The sequence below is a fragment of the Odocoileus virginianus genome, chromosome 1 (assembly GCF_023699985.2).
Source record: "Odocoileus virginianus isolate 20LAN1187 ecotype Illinois chromosome 1, Ovbor_1.2, whole genome shotgun sequence".
NCBI lineage: Eukaryota > Metazoa > Chordata > Mammalia > Artiodactyla > Cervidae > Odocoileus > Odocoileus virginianus.
Genome location: NC_069674.1, coordinates 105,489,771 through 105,509,287, shown reverse-complemented (window position 1 = coordinate 105,509,287; position 19,517 = coordinate 105,489,771). Strand labels below are relative to the sequence as shown.

Sequence of the window (19,517 nt, the reverse complement as noted above, 5' to 3'; positions counted from 1 at the left end):
TTATAAAACATAAACATAATCTCTGTGAAATAAGTCAGAAAGAGAAAGACAAATACCATATGATGTAATTTGTATGTGGAATCTAAAATATGACACAAATGAACAGAAACAGAATCATGGACATAGAGAGCAGACTAGTGTTTGCCAAGGTGGGGAGGAGGTGGAGGAAGGATGGGGTGGGACTTGAGCATTGGTAGATGCAAACTATTATGCAGAGAATGGATAAACAAGGTCCTACTGTATAGAACAGGGAGCTATATTCAATATCTTGTGATAAACCATAATGGAAAAGGATATAAAAAATAATGCATATATGTATATAACTGAATCACTTTACAGCAATAATTAACACAACACTTAATCAGCTACACTTCAATAAAAAATAAAAGCACACTATGTCCAAGTAGACATGGTGGCCCTAAATTACATGTACATCATCTCACAATCACTAAGTGTCATCCTCAGCTGACTTGTGGTCAAGGAAATAAATCACCAATGGAGACTTTGAAATGTATACAAAATTAATTTGGCAAAAGAGGCTGGTGTTTGCTTTAAAACAAAGCATGCATGTCTCTTACTAATTAAACCGAATCGCTCCTTAAGCTCTAGAGAATTTATGTGCATTACTGAAGAAGATAAGAACACAGTTATTGTAAGGAAAATGGATTATTATCTGAGTCTTTATCCCTTTGATGGAATTTTCCTGACATAAAATCCATGCTGCTGTAGGCAGTGGGCAGCTGAATATGTCTGGGTAGATCTTCTCGCCCCCTGCTTCTGTACACGGGGCCTTGGAGCAGCCCCATGCCCTCACGTTCATGCTTGACTGACAGGTGTACCTTAGGACCCGTCTCCTGTGTCCTCAGCCCAGAGCCCAGAGGAGCCGGTGCCTTAGGCTTTCAGGCCCTCAGGCATAGCCCAGGACCTGGATGTCTCTGTGAGCTTTCCATTCATTTTTAAAAATTTATTTTGTTGAAGTATAGTTGATTTACAACATTGTGTTAATTTCTGCTGTAAGCAAAGGGACTCAGTTATACATATATATTAATATATTCTTTTTCATATTCTTTCCCATTATGGTTTATCAAAGGATATTGAATAGAGTTCCACATGCTTTACATCCTTACTTTTAATAGCAAGTAGTAGGCATCAGTGCGTGGGGCATGTTTCATTTAGTGTGGAGCATCACTTCACTAACGTTTTTCTCAAAGTGGGCGTGCAGCCCCACCCCTCCCAGTCCTGACATCTGGGCCATTACCATGCTCCCCCACCCCTCCAGTCTGTGCTGAGCAGAAAATTCTGACACGAAAGAAATTAATGAGAACATAGCCTGTCTCATTTTCTCCCAACTCTCCCTTCCCAGTGATCTCCAGGAGTGAAAAATCTTTGAACATGTATTTTAGTGAGATCTTGGTCAATATCATTTCCCTGTGGAATTGTGCAAGGATATGGACAAATACAGTCTTGATCTCTTTGCAGGAAGTTGCTACAATGAAAAGGCTTTCTTCCCCGCTCTTCTGTATCCAGTGGACCCTGGAGAGACAGCCACGGGATGTTTGCGGGACCCCTGGGTGTTGCCATTTAAATTTCATGAGCCATCTGCTCTCCGCTGTGAGTTATGAGGATAATGATGTCCTCAGTTCTGGATGATCCCCGCTCTGGGCTAACGTCTCAGTTGGGAATCTCTTAGAAAGAGGAGGACACAGACAGCTTCCAGAACTCTCTGTCCTGGGAGGAAAGGGGGCTCTGCCTCCCCACCCCTGCTCACTCTGGGCACGTTCCTGCCTCAGGATGTCCAGACTAAAAGGAAGCAAATGCAGAGCCAATCCAGCCACAGAGGAACCCACAGGTCCTAACGCGGAGCTGGACACTGCCCAGAACCTCAGCCCCCAAGGTGGTGTCTACAACCATCCTGCGCAGCAGCATCTCATTTTATTCCCTCCTTCTAACAAATGAGGAAACACCAGCACCCCTGACATTGGCAGTGACGCCTAGGAAAAAACCTACCTCTGCCTAAGAGTCCTTGGTCCCCCTGATGGGAGAGAGGTGAGCCAAAGAAGGAACCATTTAGCTTAAGGCAGAATTTACAGCAAAACTGGAGCAGCTAGGACCTTCTGGACTGAAAAATAGTTTCACATTTCTAATATCACCAGCTGGCAGAAATGTCGCAAAGGAAGAAATGGCCTTGGAGAGAAACATAAAATCAAGGCATGGCCTGAAGGTCATCTTTCATAAGAAAGATTTCAGGTGGTGCCTTGCAGAGTTCCTGCTGGACAATGGGCGCTGAGAATCACAAGGACCTTGTGCCACAGTTGAGATGCTGCCACAGTGGAGGGATTCCTGTGTGCTGAGACCTGTGTGGTCCAGGAGAACTGGGAGGAGATGAGATGCAGCTCTTCACTTGAGTGTGTGAGATGGAGGGGGTGGATCATTGGTGTTGAGGGTGGTTGGCGCTTGGCTGCTGCCATGACTGCCCCCTTGTGGACAGTTCTCCGAACTGCACCCTTACATGAAAGTGAAAGTGTTAATCGCTCAGCTGTGTCCCCTCTGTGCGACCCCATGGACTGTAGCCCACCAGGCTCCTCTGTCCACGGGGTTTTTTGGGCAAGAATACTGGAGTGGGTTGCCATTTCCTTCTCCATATATACACTGCTATGTATAAAATGGGCTTCCCTGGGGGCACAGTGATAAAGAATCCGCCTGGCAATGCAGGAGACGCATGTTCGATCCCTGGGTTGAGAAGATCCCAGAAAATGGACCCACTTCAGTATTGCTGCCTGGGAAATCCCGTGGAGGAGCCTGGCGAGCTAGGCTAGTCCACGGGGTCACAAAGAGCTGGACATGATTTAGTGACCGAACAACAAGTGTAAAAAATGGTAACTAGTGAGAACCGACTGTGCGGCACAGGGCGCTCTACTCAATATAAACTCTACTATACGCGTACGCACGGCTGATTCACGTTAGTGGACACTAGGAAACCAACACGACTTCGTAAAGCAGCTCTACTCCGATCAAGAGGAATTAAAAAGAACAGAGCAGGGTGTCCGCGAGAGAGCAGAGGAGACAGCTCTACACACCCACCCCACAGAGATCAGGTCTGCTGGCCTCCTGGGCGGCTCCCAAAGGTTTTCAGCGGCCAGTGAAGCAGGAAGGAGGCAAGTACTGGCTGAAGAATAGCCCCCGGGGCTTTCACTCGCGGGCCGGGATCAGCGCGGCGTGGAAGCCTGCCCCCCCTCCCCGGGTGGGAACGCAGCCCTTGGTTTCCGGGGCAACAGAGCTGACTGTATCTGCAGCGTCGGGTGTGTCTGTCTGAAGCTGTCTGGGGCACCCCGAAGGAGCCGCACGGGGTCCCTGCTTCTGCTCACTCGTAACTCACTAGCGCAGGAGAGCAGCAGGTACCGTAAAGGCACAAGCAGCCTGCAGCCACGGAGGCGCACGTGACTGCTGACGCGCTTCTGCGGGGTCAAAGGGCGATGGGCACCAGGCCACCGGAGGCGGGAGGACGGCCTGCCAAGAGTCTACGGGGCTGTAGGTCACTGAAAAGCGCCCATGCTTATGGGAGTTCTGGAAAACCCTGCAGAAGCCCAGAGCAAGACACATGCTCGGAAATTCCTAAAAGGGCTCTAAGCCTTCATTGCAGGCTGATCCCTAGGCTTGCAGAAGCCTCACGAAGGACTGAGGTAGGGCCCCAGCACAGACTGAGCCAGTCTGCAGAGACTGTTTTTTTTCCTACCTCTGTTCTGACCCTGGTGCTGGGAAAGACTGAAGGCGGGAGGAGAAGGGGACGACAGAGGATGACACGGTTGGATGGCATCACCGACTCAATGGACATGGATTTGAGTCAACTCCAGGAGATGGTGAAGGACAGGGAGGCCTGGCGTGGTGCAGTCCATGGGGTCGCGAAGGGTCAGACACAACTGAACGACTGAACTCCAACAGCAACAAATTCTCAGATAACAGGAAATCCTGGAGAATCCACAAGAAAGCTGCTACAGTTAGTGACTGAACTCGGCTAAGTTGCAGTTTACGGGATGGGCACACAAAAATCATTTGTATTTCTATATACCAGCAAACAATCCAAAAGAAATGCAAGTTATCAATTCTCTTTAAAATAGCATCTAAAAGAAGAAAATATCTAGGAACAAATTCAATGATGAGGTGAAAAACCAGTTGACTGAAAGCTATAAAACATTGCTGAAAGAAATTCAGGAGGATACAAATCAACAGAAAAAAATCCCATGTTCATGGTTTGGAACACAATATTGCTAAGGTGACAATATTCTTCAAAATAACCCACAGATTCTATACAATCCCTTCAAAATTCCAACTTTTAAAAAAATAGAAATACAGAGCCAAACCTTAAATTCCTATTGAATTGTAAGAGGTCTCAGCTAGCCACAATAATCTTAAAAAAAAAAAAAGTTATAGATCCACACTTCCCAATTTCAGAACTTAATACAAAGCTATAGTAGTCAAAACAGTGCAGAGAACAAAAAACAATGAAACAAAATTGAGAGTCCAAAAAGAAACCCAGACATCTATGGCTACTGATTTTTGAAAAAGTGAAAAGTGTTAATCTCTTTGCATTCCCACAGACTGTAGCCCGCCAGGCTCCTCTGTCCATGGAATTCTCCAGACAAGTATACTGGAGTGGGTAGCCATTCCCTTTTCCAGGGGATCTTCCCAACCCAGGGATCAAACCTGAGTCTCTCGCATTGCCGGCAGAATCTTTTTCAGAAATCCACAATTCCCGCATTGTGGCAGATCTGAGCCACCAGGGAAACCCCTGATTTTTGACAAGGATGCCAAGTCTATTCAATAACATGAACAGTCTCTTCAACAAATAGCATTGGGAAAAGCAGGCAACCACATGCAAAAGAATGAAGTTGGAATCCTACCTCACACAATATACAAAAATGAGCTGTGACCTAAATATAACAGCAAAACCATAAAACTCATAGAAGAAAGCAAGTACATCTTCATGGCCCCAAATTTGGCAATGGATTCTGAGCTAGACCACAAAAACAAGACAAACAACAACAACAACAAAGAGATAAACTGGATTTCATCAGAAGTAAGAACTTCTGTGCATCAAAGGACATTTTATCAAGACTATGCAAAGACAACCCACAGAATGGGAGAAAGTATTTGAAAATTATATATCTGATAATGGCTTAATATCCAGAATATAAATAATTCCTATAATTCAGCTATAAAAGACAAACAACCTAATTTTTTAAAATAGACAAAGGACTTGAATGGCTTCACTGTGACTTATTTACTTGTTTATCAATCTCCCATCTCCTTTCTGCCTTCGCATCCTATCAAATACGCTTCTCTGAATAGAAGCCTCAGGAGAGCAGGGAGCTCGTCTGCCTGGAACTCATCATTGATCAATCTACCCCTGTGTCTAGAATGGGAGGCTTGGAAAAAATATTTGTTGAATGAACTGTATGAATGCATAAATAAAGTCTCCTTTCATTCCCCAAAAACAACCACAAGAAAAAAAAACCCTGCAAGTAAAAAAAAAAAAAAAAAAAAAAGCAAATCACACTATTTGGGCCAGATAGCTTTATTGATGGGGAAGGGCAGAATGTCTGTTGGTAATCAATTTCACTCTCATAAAGGAAATCAAGACCATGAACAGCAGCTGTCCCAGGCATGGACTGATCTGAGATAACAGGAGGACGATCTAGAAAGTTCTGAGAAGGGTGTTTGTGGGCATGCAAGGTGCGCCAGCCCCGAAAGGCAGCCTTACACACCTGAGCAAAGCAGAGGCCGGTTACCCGGCAGGGCCTGTCTCCTCACTGGCTTGAGTCTCCTCTTGCCGCGGCTCTGGCCCTCCCACCAGACCCCTGGCTCCGGCCCTCCCACCAGACCCCTGGCTCCAGCTGCACCCTGCCTGCCTGTGGGGAAGGCGGACCTGACCGGGAGGCAGGGAGCCTGGAGGCTGAGGACTGAGCTGGCCCCCGGGGATGATTCTGGCCGAGCGCTCACATCTGCTACCACAAGGCCCCCAGAAACGGTTCTGGAGAACTGCCCTGCCCTCCAGCTCAAGCACCAATCCTGTTCTGACTTAAAGGAGCAGGATCTCCCTAAAGCCTACAGTTCCAGCTTTTCCCTCACACCATCCTGACAGGCCCCCCCATCGTCACCTCTCCTGGACCCCTACGTCCTTTCATTCCTGGACCAATCACACCGACACCCTCATCCCGTGAAAGGTGAACTCCCATTCAGACGCATTAGCCGGGTTCCTGTCAAGTCAGGGTACCCCACCACTAGCGATGCGGTATCTCATTAACCTAAGATGTCAGGGATGATGAGAAGGATCCTGATCTTAGGATCTCCTCAGAGAGAAAATGGACTGTCAGGAGACTGTTACCCAACCACTTTAACCAGTGATTGTGGAAAAACCCCAACTTCAAAGACAGTAACATGCCAAAAAGAAAGCAGTGCCTTTTGGAACTACGAGAGACACTCTTTATTCTAGTAAGAGCCAGATGTGAGCAAGCTTTTCACACCATCATCTCATTGATTTGTTTTCCAGCTTTGCTGAGGACCACAGTCATTTCTGTTTTAAAATATGAAAGCTGACAACTCCTCATCTCTCCCAAACAGATAAGACATCATACCTGGTCTTGCATCTCTACAATATTTCCTATTTGTCTTAAGACAATGAGTAATACTTCCTTCCCTGACCCTGAACCAGGCAGTTACCAAGGCCAGTCATTGGACAAACAAGCTTTCTGAGCTTCAGCTTCCTCATCTAAAGGCGTGCGGATGACAACAGCTGTCTCATTCGGCGTTGTGACAAACGTGACCTAGTTAGAGCATTGGGCACACGCTTGGCTCATGCTAGAGATATAGTAAGCAGCGGGTAGAAAAGTAAATGTACTAAATGCCCTTTATGCAAATCCTCTCATTTAGCCTCATCCTGAGGATTGGGTGCTAATGTTCGCACCTGCTTTATCCCACTGCATCCTTGGAACGGCGGACACACGACTCGAGTCTGGAGCCGCGATCTTCTCCCAACAGGCAGAGCAGGTCAGCCCCGGGCGTCCACCCAGGCCAAGGCCCCTTCACGCAGATCCCCCCGGGCCCTGGGAAGGACAAGGCGGACACCTTCATGGTGGGGCTGGCGATCAGCCACCATCCTGCAGCCGCCTGGGAGACTGCTCGTCAGAGCCTGGGCCCCCACCCAGCAGAGCGGCCCCCGTTTCCTGGGCTTGCTCCCTGCTTCTGCGGGGATCCAGGGCACACAGACCAGCCGCTCCTGGTGACTGTCCTCACTCAGACTCCCCCCGCACCCCGCTTTGAATTCCTGTGGCTTTTGCTTTGCTTTGTTACTGCGGTTGTTTTCAGTGTGAAGAGGAGTGGGAAGCGTGTTGGGCTGGAGGTGTGTAGTAATGTGGACTTGCATGGAAGTCGAATGGCCCCCTCTCGCCCACGGCCAGCTTGTTCACTGTCATCAGAGGGCCACCCTCAGCAGGCGGTTGTCTGCGCGTGCAGTTCAAGGATGCCGCCACCAGATGGCGTCGCTGTCCAGGTGGTCCCCTAACGCTCGGCCTGTTGGGCTCTGTTGACCAGCTCCTTGGGGCACCGCCTTGGGTGACCCTCCAGGACGGGTCCGGGTCGTGGATGGGTGGCCGTGCCACGCCCGCTGCAGCCCCAGGAGGCTCACACCACACGTAAGAGTATGGTGCACCACTGCAGGACCCTTTCACTTTCCAGCTTCCTCGGTCAACATGGTCCAAGGCGATGCAGGGCATACAGCATCCCAAACAGATGCCTGTGGGATTTCTCCCTAGAGGCTGGCCCAGGCTGGTACCCGCTCCGAGAAGAGGGCTGTGGAAAGGTCTGTTCCATCAGCCTACCTTTATCTCTTGTGTTCTGAGGCTTTGACTTCTGGTTGTTGTTGTTCAGCTGCTAAGTCGTATCCCACTGTTTGTGACCCCATGGCCTGCAGTGCACCAGGCTTCCCTGTCCTTCACTCTCTCCCGGAGTTTGCTCAAACTCATGTCCATTGAGTCAGTGATGCCATCCAACCATCTCATCCTGTCGTCCCCTTCCCCTCCTGCCTTCTTTCCCAGCATCAGAGTTTTTGACATCTGACGTGTGTGTGTGTGTGTGTGTGTGCGTGTGTGTATATATATATCAGTTTCCCTGGTGACTCAGATACTCAGACGGTAAAGAATCCACGTCAGGAGACGTGAGTTTAGTCCCTGGGTCAAGAAGATCCCTTGGATGAGGGCATGGCAACCCACTCCAGTAGCCTTGCCTGGAGAATCTCATGGACAGAGGAGCCCGTCAATAGCGTTGCTAAGAGTCAGACACGACTGAAGTGACTGAGCATGCAGGGATGTCCATACATACACAGACACCCGTTTGGAGACCCGGTCCGCACCGCCTGCTCTGCGGGCCACCACTCAGGATAACCAGCCCCCTGCCCTAATTCCCCCAGGACTGGGCACCAGACAACCAGGGGTCGCCCTGTGCCCCAGCTCTGAAATGATCTGGAGTGTCAGTCCTCACGCTCATGCCTCCCCCGGGGACCAGACAGGAGAGTCAAGCCTCTGGCCCACAGCTCCTGGTCCCTCGGGTCCCTGAGTGGTCCTGGCACCTCCCCTGTGGTGCGCATGCTCCTTCCTCCTGGGAATCTATGTTTCGGGCTCTCTTGTGACTAGCAGTCATCGGCTGATCTGCTGGCCTCACCATTCCAATAATCATGAAACCCCATGCTCCATGGGGTCACGGGTCTGGCACACACAGAACCACCCAGGTCTCACTCACCGTGTGAACCTCTAAAACTCTACCACACAGGCAACGATGTGATGCCAAGTTCAATAGGATGAACCAGGTCTGACAGTTACACTGCCAAAGCTCACGTCGCTGATACTAATCAGAGATGGAACTTAGAGCCTAATCAGTCATTATGTTAGCAAATACTCTAACTTTTTTTTCTTTCTTAACACTGCATCCCACAGAAGAGTCTTATTTCCTGGCGGTGACTTCTACAATTCATCTACTCTTTTAACAAGGCCATCTCTACATCTTCTGTTGTTTTGAAGCACTTTGTGAATAATAAGCCAACATTTTCAAAGACATCCAAGGTTTGTAACACAGACCTTCCGCTCCCTGAAAGCTAGAGACTTAAATTCTGCATGTAGGAAATTCACAGCCTCACACTGAATAATTCACGTATGCAATCTGTCAAACTGCTAATTATTCCTTCAAAGAAAAACAATCAGATATTTGTATCATAATATTTTACCTCATCTAGGCAAAACTGCCAAGGTGTCAGCATGATTAAGAAACCTACTTTCCTGCCTGTCAGGTGATGCTCGGGGAAATTTACATACTCATCTGTACTCGAGAAGGGGAAACGTGCTCCTTCTTATGTTATGAAATTGTGGGTTCATTAGACACATGCGGTGGGGGAGGCTAATGTGTCAGGAACTCCGGGCTCTGTGGATACAAGATGCAAGTCTGTCTGGCGCTCAGGGCCCAGTGTAGGACGTGAGTGAGGCAGTACTAGTAACATAGCCTGATCAGGAGACAAGGAAAGGGTGCTCTGTCTTAGACTCCCAGGCCTTCTGCATTCTGCAGGACCACATCCAAATTAGGAAGGTGGGGAATGGCAGGTGCAGAGACAGAGGCAAGGGAGAATCTAGTTGTTTTCCAGATGTCAGAATATTCCCTGGGGAACAGGGGGCAGAGCTTGAGCACAGAAGCGAGAAGCCCCCATGTGTGACTGTCCATCCGAGGCTGCCCAAAGTAGGAAGGGCTTTTAATGGGCAGGGATGAGGTCACGTCTCATCTTAGGTGATGGCTCAGCTGTGGGTTTTGTGGCAGGTGAATGTGAAAAGGAGATGGAAGGTCAGAGTAATAGGGTTTGATGGTGGAGAAGAGAGGAGAGATGCAGAGACATGGAGGAGGCAGAAAATTCAACAGATGAAACTGACTGGATGAGGGGCAGCTGTGGGTACCAGAGAGAAAAGGGAGAGAGTCCATGAAGATTTCTGGGTTTGGGCCAGAGGAAGAGAGAGTTCCTGGTGCTCCCAGGGAAGCCCTGGCTGCGGAGGAGGATAAAGTGAGAGTCCTCTGAGGGCAGTCGTGCTGATCGCTCACCTTTAAAGCAACTCAGAACCCCCAGTATTCTACCTGGGGAGTCTTGCTTCATACCTAAGGCCCAGTTCTCTCTGCACCAGGGAAAAAGCCCATTGGGTTGATGGGCTTTGCTACAGTGGAGTCAGCAGACTCAGACATGCTTCTGAAACCTTCCTGTAAATCCTTCCCTGGGCCATCTCTATACCACATGATTCAATGAATTGTATGCTCATTAATGAATATGAATGGCTAAAAGAATGTGCCTGGAATGCAGGAGACACAGGTTTGATCCCTGGGTTGGGAAGATCCCCTGGAGAAGGAAATGGCAACCCACTCCAGCATTCTTGCCTGGGGAATCCCATGGACAGAGGAGCCTGGTGGGCTGCAGTCTATGGGGGTCACAAAGAGTTGGACACGACTTAGTGACTGAACAACAAAAGCAGGACTAAAACCCCTCAATAAATGGAAGATGTCAGCATTCTTCATTCCTGAGAAGATCAGAGTTCGATAACCTTGGGAAGCCAGGTTAAGGAGTGCAGGCCCTGCACACACCCTGATCCGTATAAGCAACCCTGCCCTTGAATCACTGCTACAAAACGCCTCACCAAATCTCCCTGGGTTGGGACACACAGTTTATGAGGCAGGAGCCTGCTCTGTCCCCCTTTGTTTGGCAAAGCAACAAAGCTATTCTATTCTATTTCACCCAAAACTCTAAGATTTGATTCAGCACCAGTGCCAAAGAAAAGGCTGAGATTTAGGCATCACTGCTACATGATTATTGGGTTATCTATTTAAGGAAGGATCCTACAGGCAAGACTCACTGTCATGACATGGAGGTGGCCTTTTCCAACATTAGTATCCTAACCCCTACTTTGTTCTCACATCAGCTCTAAATTTTTAGGGTTTTCCTTATATTGTTTAAACTACTGTATAGTTTAAATGGTCACACCTAGCAGGCATCCACTTAAAAATGAAAGTTACAGCATATTTGTTTTCTTTCTTATTCTAAGTGAGCTAGAGTGGATGGGTCATATATTTTTAGATATTTTTTTGTTTCCTGAATCATCTATTCTCATATAAGCTATGGTGTTGCACAGCCACTTTTTTTCATTCATGTCTGTACACGAAACTTTAGCATGCATTTATTGAGTATAATGCTAACAACAGCACTTAAAAGGGGTTAAAAGTTTCTCCTCATGAGGGCTGCACATTGTCTATAAAGCATATGACATAAAATCCATATTTTATAGCAAGACAAGAAGAATGTAAATACAAAAGCTTTTCTCCACCCTTTGGCCCCTTGTGTCCCTAGCACTGTGCGCTGTGTGTCTGTCTGCACTTATGCATCCACCAAAGTTCCCCACAGGCAGGAACACCTTCTCAAATGTACACAGCAGCATTCTCCAAGTGTCGACAGGACAACTGCTTAACATAACACTGCTTCTTGACCTTGTAAGGGGTCACATGACCCACCATGATGATGCTTAGATCTGGATCATGTAAACTGTCAATAATATGTAACTAGATGTTGAGCCCTCTGTCTCTGAAAGTTATATAACCGTGCCTTGACTTCTAGTGGATGGAACAGCTCTCAGAACTTTCTGAGATGCTCTTCCTGGGTTATAATCCTCAAATTTGTCTCAAGTAAAATTTTGCATGTCTTAGATCAACTAATAAATTTTCCTTGACAAGTAGAATGTGCAGTTTGTTTGGTGACCGCTCAGAACCGATGAGAAAAAAGGCCCTGCACACAGGCTCTCCCATCTCAGAAACAGTAACAGGCGAACATGATTTCCTAAGAAAGGGGGCTCTAAGAAACGTGTCTCCATAGACTGACACATCATCAGACATATGGACAAGAACAGTGAATGGGAAGAGGGATTACAAGAGAAGCAGACCTTTCTGAGTCAGTCTGCACCACAGCCTTGTTAGGGAACCATCCACTAAAACTGCCCATCTTGGCCAGGCACAATGATAACAACTTGGCTGAGTGGTCTCACAACAGGAAGTCCCGACACGGGACACAGTGCTGATGGTAAGAACTAACTGGAAGTATTCAGGAGGGGCAGAAGGAAGGGAGGAGACACTCGCCCATAACGCGCCCTGCCAGCCTCCCAGAATCCTTTGCACTGGAAGCCATCTTGGCTGAGAGAGGCACACCGCCAGCTACCAGGAAGAATCTTGAGTCAGACTAAATATGGGCCCAGTAAGACGACTGTCTGGAGACAGCCTGGAAACGAACCCCATCACCGTAACACCTGAGCCCGTTCTCCTGGGCTCCCTTGCCCTCCTACTCTCCACCTGGGCGCCCCTTCCCAATCAAGTCTGTCGTTTCTCATCACGCGTGTCTCAGACAGTCCATATCTGCGTTAGACAGCGCCCACACTCGGGTCCTGGGGGGGATCCCCTTTCCTGTGGGCCCATAAGCCCTCTCTCTCACCAGAATATCTGAGGGAACCAGCTCCACATCCACACCTGTTCCCAAAGTTGTGACCCGTTCTGCGGGCTCCAGTCACACTGACCGGGCACGGGTTCACACTGACCGGGCACGGGTGCGGCGTGAGCTTCCGAGGTAAAGTCACCTGCAGCTGTGTCAAGGGCGGGCTTCACGTCCGGATGTGAATAGTCAGCCCTTCCTTAAACTGACCAGCACGTTTAATTTCTGCTCCCCACTCTGAAACCTTTTCCTTTTGCTCACCTAGAGTTCTGTGCACTCTCAGTTCTGCTTCCTGCTTTTGCCAGATTCACTTACTTAACAAAAATGATGTGTAAACATCTCAGACTGCCTCAACAAACACTAGTGTCCACCACAAAGCCTCGGCCGTGGTTGTGTTCTCGGGCCAGTAGGGAGCTGCCCCTGCTCTTGCCCCCTGAGGCTGCCACGCAAAGGCCACTCTCTCTGGAACCCCTCCTGGGCCAGATGGACAGCTTTGCTCCTGTGTCTTGTGTCTCATCACTGGGACAGAAAAACCAACCCACCCTCCTCCAGGCCCCCAAATCAAACCAAGTACCTCAACTCTCCTCTTTATAGGGGCTCCAATCAGGAAGAAAGCATTTCTTCTCCTTCTCCTGATGCCCTTTCTGTCTGCCCTTCCCCCCCTCTGGGGCCATCAGCTCCCAGTGACCAGCAGCACTCCTGCTTGGACTGGGTTACCACTGACTCAGGGTTAGAGAGAGGACAAGAACACCAACCCAGTATGAAAGGGGCCTGACTCACCATGAACTTGAGGGCCCCTGAAGCTGGAAATTCACGAGAGTTTTCCGGAACGGCTCCCCAGTGTTCACCGCAGCACTGCTTACAACAGCCAAGCCTTGGAAGCAGCCTCAGTGTCCACTGACAGGGGATGGATAAAGATGTGGTGTATTTATACAGTGGGTTATTTATTACTCAGTCATTAAAAAGAATGGAACGATGCCTTTTTCAGCAACATGCATGGACCTAGAGACTGTCATACAGAGTGAAGTCAGTCAGACAGAGAAGGGGAAATATCGTATGACATCCCTTACATGTGAAATCTATAAAGAAATGATACAGATGAACTTGCAGAATAGGAGGAGACTTACAGACTTATAGAACAAACTTATGGTTGCTGGGGAAAAGATGGGGTGAAGGGGTAGTTAGGGAGTTTGGGATGGACATGTACACACTGCTATATTTAAAACGGATACCCAACAAGGACCTACTGTACAGCACATGGAATTCTGCTCAATGTTATCTGGCACCTTGGAAGAGAGTTTGAGGGAGAATGGATACATGTGTATTTATGGCTAAGTCCCTTTGCTGTTAATCTGAAACTATCACACTGTTAATTGGCTATACCTCATAGAAAATAAAAAAGTTTGAAAAAGAAAAAAAACAACAACAGTGAAACAGTGAATAAGCAGCTTATTGTATGTAAACTTCTCGAACCGTCACTGAAGCAAGTTTCTTAGATATTTGGGAAGAAAAAATAATACTTTTGAAAGCAGGCAGGACCCCATGGGGCCCTCCTGGGTACAAAAGCTCCTTTGTTCCCTTTTCTTGTTTGTTGAAAAAGACTTCAGTCTCTGAGGCCTGCCCTGAGTTCCAAAGAGGAGATTCAAACAGTTGCTAATTAGGGAAGTCAGGGGATACAGAAACAGAGGAAAAGCAGTCAAGCAAGCAAAGAAATGACAACAGTCCAACATACAATATCTCTGAGTTCTTCTGCAGGAACCAAGGCCCCTGCCCCAGTGGAGGACGGTGACTTCAGGCTGAGGTCCCATACCCGGAGCACTACCCTCTGACCTCACCCCCAACCATCTGAAGAAAGTCACACACCTTGCAGCCCTCACCTCAATCTGCCTTTAAAAGTTCTTCCCTGAGACTTCTGAGCACGAGCCACCCATTTTTCTTGCTCAGCCTTGCATAAACCTTTCTTTGCTCCAAACTGACGTTTCCATTTGTTTAGCCTCACCATGTGTCAGGCACATGAACTTATGTTCCACAACGTTATCAATATATCTTCTCTTCCCCAAATAAATAAAAGCAGAGGAATTCCCCAAGCGATTATTTATTTGGGCGCCTGACATCACCCCTCCCATGCTGGACTGCATCATACAGCCAGGGACCTTGACTAAAGCAGCAGAACAGCCTGGAAAGAAATGGGCGGACACAGAGCCGGGTCCTGACAATATTTCGTGGAGCCCCCACCAAGCAGAGGCTCCATGAGAGCTGTAACTTTGATGCCGCTGGTGTGTCCTCTACCTCGGTTAGGACACGGCGCTGGCTACCCCCTCACCACGTTCTCCAAAGCTCTAGAACACGATGAGGATTCTAACGGTTTGCATTTGGCATACAAAGAAATGTGTATTTATCTACATGCTGGCTTAGGAAATACGATAGCTTTCAAGATTGACTCTGCCTCAACCCAAGGACCCTGGCTCTTCTCAGGCAGCCTGTCCTCATGGGGAGAGGAAGGTGGCAGGAAGGAGGGACCAGACTTCACGGCAGGCCCCGTGGGGTGAGTGGTCCCTTACCGTGAGAGAGAAAAACCCTGGTGTCCATCTCCCAAAGAAAAGCATGACGCCCACTCCAGGGGACTCACCACAGCCTTGACCTTAGGAAGACACAACTTGGAATCACGCACGTAGGAAAATCATCAATAAAATCTTAGTTCAGAAGCCACTACGCTACATCTGTTTTGAATACTTCTAACGTTAGGTTTCTGAAACATGGGATCTCACAATCAGCAATGTGGTTCCAACCGCAGCGTTCAACTTGGGGTCCTGTCAGAAGACGCTTCCTTTGTCAAATGACTTCCTCTCTCTCTGTAGGCAGCTCCCCCAGCCTAAAGCAGCAGGGAAGGGGGCAGGGCACAGCCTCTAAAGACTGGCACAGCCATCGAGGACATGACAGAAATTGGTTAGAACCAACTAGGTCCACAATGACAGGAGTTTCGACTCCAGGGGGCCTCGAGCCTGCTGATAGACGCTTGTTGTAATGCATCCACGGAATGCCACACCTGCAGGCCCTGTGGCAGCTCCAGGGCCGACCGTAAAAGGTGGTGCCCAGCTCCTGAAAGTCTCTGCCCCTCTCCAAACCAGCTGGAATAATCCTACCACTCATTAGCCTATGAAACTGCCAGCCCATGGAAACGAATCACCCCACATTTTGGGGCCTCTCACCTTCGGCAATGGCCCACACTCTGTCCATGGAGTGGGTTTCTCTGTAAATAAATTCACTTTTTACCTACCACTTTGTGTCTCACTGAATTTTTTCTGCAACGACACATTGAGAGCCTGAGCTTCATTAAGACCTGAGACCAGGTGTGTGATCTCAATAAAAAGACAGTGGGTTCAAGTCCCAGTCTGGGTTGTGTGGCTTCAACCTTACAATGTTTTCAACCACTTTGGGGCTCCCGGCTGCACTGGTCCAACATACCTGGTCCTGGACCTTTCAGGCCTGAACATGGGGACTTTGATCTCAGGAAAGGAAAGCAGACCGAGTTTCCACACCCCAGCCCTGCCTTTACTGAAGGCGCCAGCCTCCCCAGCTCTCCTCTGTGATAAGCCCCAGGCTTCTTTTCACTCCAATCAACAAGAATGTGAAACACAGTTCAGTGCAGGCAAGAATTCTGGAGGACTCCAGGCATTTTGGAACAAGCGAAGCCTGCATGCCCCTCAGTGCTGAAGGTATTAGACCGTGTGGGACAGAGCCTTGCAGGTGGCAAGGTGCTGCTGAGAGCGAGTGGTCACCACTGCCCAGCAGGATGCCAGCAGCAATGAGGATCTCAGGACACACGCAGACTGCATCCATGTTCTGCCTTTGCATCCTGCCTCACTCAGCTCACGGGGCCATAACAAAACAACACAGGCTGGGAGCTTTAAACAAAAGAAGGGTGCTCCTCAGAGTTCCCAGAGGTAAGAGGTCAGGGGCTGGTGATTCCACTTCTGAGGGCGCCCTGGGCTGCAAGCACCTCCTCCTCCTCGTGTCCGCATGCGGCACAAAGCGGGTGTTGGTGTCCCTTCCTTTTCTGATAAGGACCCTGATTTGATTAGGAACCTCTGCACGACCTATTTAAGCCTCACCACCCCTCACAGGCCATCTTCAACCACAGTCATATTGGGGCTGAGGGCTTCAGCACAGCATTGCAAAGGGAAACTTTTCAGTCCCTAGCAACCCTGAATAGTTGTGTGACATGCGGCACCTTATACACCACTGCTGAGCCTTGTTTTTTGATTTGTGAAATGTACATTATATTTATTTCATAGACTCACTGTGAGGCTCAAAGGATAGATTAAAAACTCACAGATAATCCTGGGAAATTTGGGGTCCTGAAACATACATTACAGTTATTTTTATGGCCATCCTAACTTGACGAGGATGTTGGCTATGTCGGTTAATCCCCACTGCAGGACTTTGATCACATCCTGCTGCCCTGTCCTCCAAAAGCAGACAGAAACCACAGGCAATTTCCAGGAGGAAGGCCCTGGAGGGCTCTCCACCGCCACGGTGGGGTGGTAAGGGTCTCTGCTCCCCCAGCTTCTGCAAGGATCCCAGCTAGGAACATCTGCTTCTCCACGGATAAGACCTGGAGAGACAGGAGTCTGCTCAAATCCTGTCCTGGCTCACAAGCCTCTGCCAAGAGCCAGACCTCCTGAAAAGTCCAAGCAGTTCTAGGAATTGAAACCGAGGACTCATCTGCCAAAAGACATTCTTTAAAGAAGAGATGATAGGTAAATCTGGTTGCAAGTCTTTAACACAAGACCCTTCAGGAGTCCTGGATGTAAATGTCTCACATCCATAGAGCAGCTCACCTCTCCTGGTTCTGTGTTCCTGGCACCAGCCGGGGACACAGCCCCTTTCTGCCTCCCAGCACCCATCACCAGGCTTGTCCGCATGAAGAGCGCCTTGGGACCCCCTGGCCGCAGCCCACCGCTACTGTAAAGTAACACTCAGATTGACCAGACCATCTGAGACTTGCTTATCTGCCTGGAGAGCCAGCTTCTCCTGGATCTGCTTCCACTGAGCTGTTCAGCACCTTCTCATCACAGACACAGAAGGTGGAAAGCAGATTTTCAAACTTTACGGTTGCATTTCCTGTAAGGAGTTCCAAGATGTTTTTTTATTATGTTATATGCCAAGAACTTAGTGGGAAAATTTCTATGGGGCCTCAAAAGAAAAAAAAAGAAAAAGAAAAAGAAATTGATATGACCCTCTTCCAGCAATGCATTTTATTTATATTATTAACACCATGGATCATGGAAGGTATTAGATTTCTCCCCCTTGGCTACTAGTGAATGCAAAACAAAATGTGTATTCTGTCTCCAATAAGTGTATATGACCTTCAGAAAGCATTGCGGGGGCGGGGGGGGGGGGGTCCTGACTTTGCTATTGTATTTATTTTTTTTTTCCTCCTTTCTTTCAAATTGCATCAGTTTTTAAATCTTAAATCGCCTCATGTTCTGTATCTTCCATGAGTCTTGTCAAGTACTTTTTCAAATGAAGTGGAATGAGGCAGATAAAACTCCTTTTTCCTGCAAGCTTCCCGACTTTGACCGAAGAACACACACAAGCCAGTGATTTCCCCATGGCTGGGCCAGGGCAGGTGGCCTATTCTGATGGGGTGGTCAGGATCCACACCCTAAACTCCCCACTTCCACGTACAGTCTTCAGGGTTCCAAGGCAACAGCTCACGTGAAGGATGACTCTTCACTCTGAGCCAGTGAGAGGCCCCTCCAGGTCCTTCCTGCGCTCTGGGAATATCCATCCTCCCCCTGGTATGGCAAGTCAAGACTGAGGTTATCTGTCATTACTGGCCTCTTTGTATCTAACACTAGATTTTTTTTTTGTATCTATCTTTCTAATAGAGATAATTTTCAACAATTATTCTAAGATGTCTGAGCTTAATTAAGTGTGATTACATAAGGTGTAAGGTGTTATGAGAAACATTTGCATGGCTCATTGAGTTTCACAGAGCTCTGGTTATTTAAATATCCCTCATTGAATATTGCAGTTGCAATTCTTAATTTAAAGTCCTCACATCTCTATGGAATATGTTTAAAATATATTTGAAAAGAACTGGGTCATGTTTTTAAGGTTCTCCATTCACTTCAATAGCTGTCACATATTTTCATCTATTAAGCCAATTTTTAATGTCACACAAACCAAGTAACTGAGACTTCAAAGACTAAAGTTTCAAGTCACTAGTGACTACATTCTTTAGCAATTAATTGTGCACCCATTCTTATGTCTTCTGAAATTTTGTTCACAGGCAGAACAAAGGTAGTGTGAACTTCTAACCTTGCTTCTGAGATAGCTGATCTACAGATAGTTATATCTATAACTAAACAATGGTTTGTTTTCTTTTTCAGAATATACACATAAATAAAATTATTTTTTGGCATCCAAAATTCTGAAAAATGTTGCCTGACTCCAAGAAAAAAGTTTATGCATTCTGTGCATGCCTAAGCATAGATTTTAAATATGGTTGGAAATAAAGCTATAGACAAGACATTACTTTCAGTGTAAAAATATTAATGAATGCCATCAACCTACACATTTATCTCTTAATTTATTTTAATTAAAAATTTTTTACCAGTTGAAAAGTCCTCCTTTAGTTACTGGGCTAAAATCGTCTGTCTAAATTAAATTTGATGACTTGATGCTATATTGGATAAATATGGGAACAGAATCCCAGACTTTGGTTAAACCCAGAAAGAATACGAAATACCTAATAGGTCCCTTTCTCTGGCTTCTATTCACGATTGTCTTCATGTTATCACTGAATGTCCAAGAATGGATAACCAAAGAGTTGTATTTTCTCCTAAAGCAATTTAACTATCTTCTACTGTCTTATATAACGAACTTCGTCATGACGTTATTTTAGAGCCTTTGTTTTTGAAAAAATAAAATAAAATAGTAAACAGAAACCCCAAATAAATAGAGC

General features: G+C 47.4%; 1 protein-coding gene across 1 annotated transcript in view; it reads right to left on the bottom strand.

The window, feature by feature from the left end:
• The window catches only part of VWC2 (von Willebrand factor C domain containing 2), a 127,359-nt gene that overhangs the window by 40,709 nt on the left and 67,133 nt on the right, over window positions 1–19,517 (bottom strand). The window lies entirely within an intron of this gene.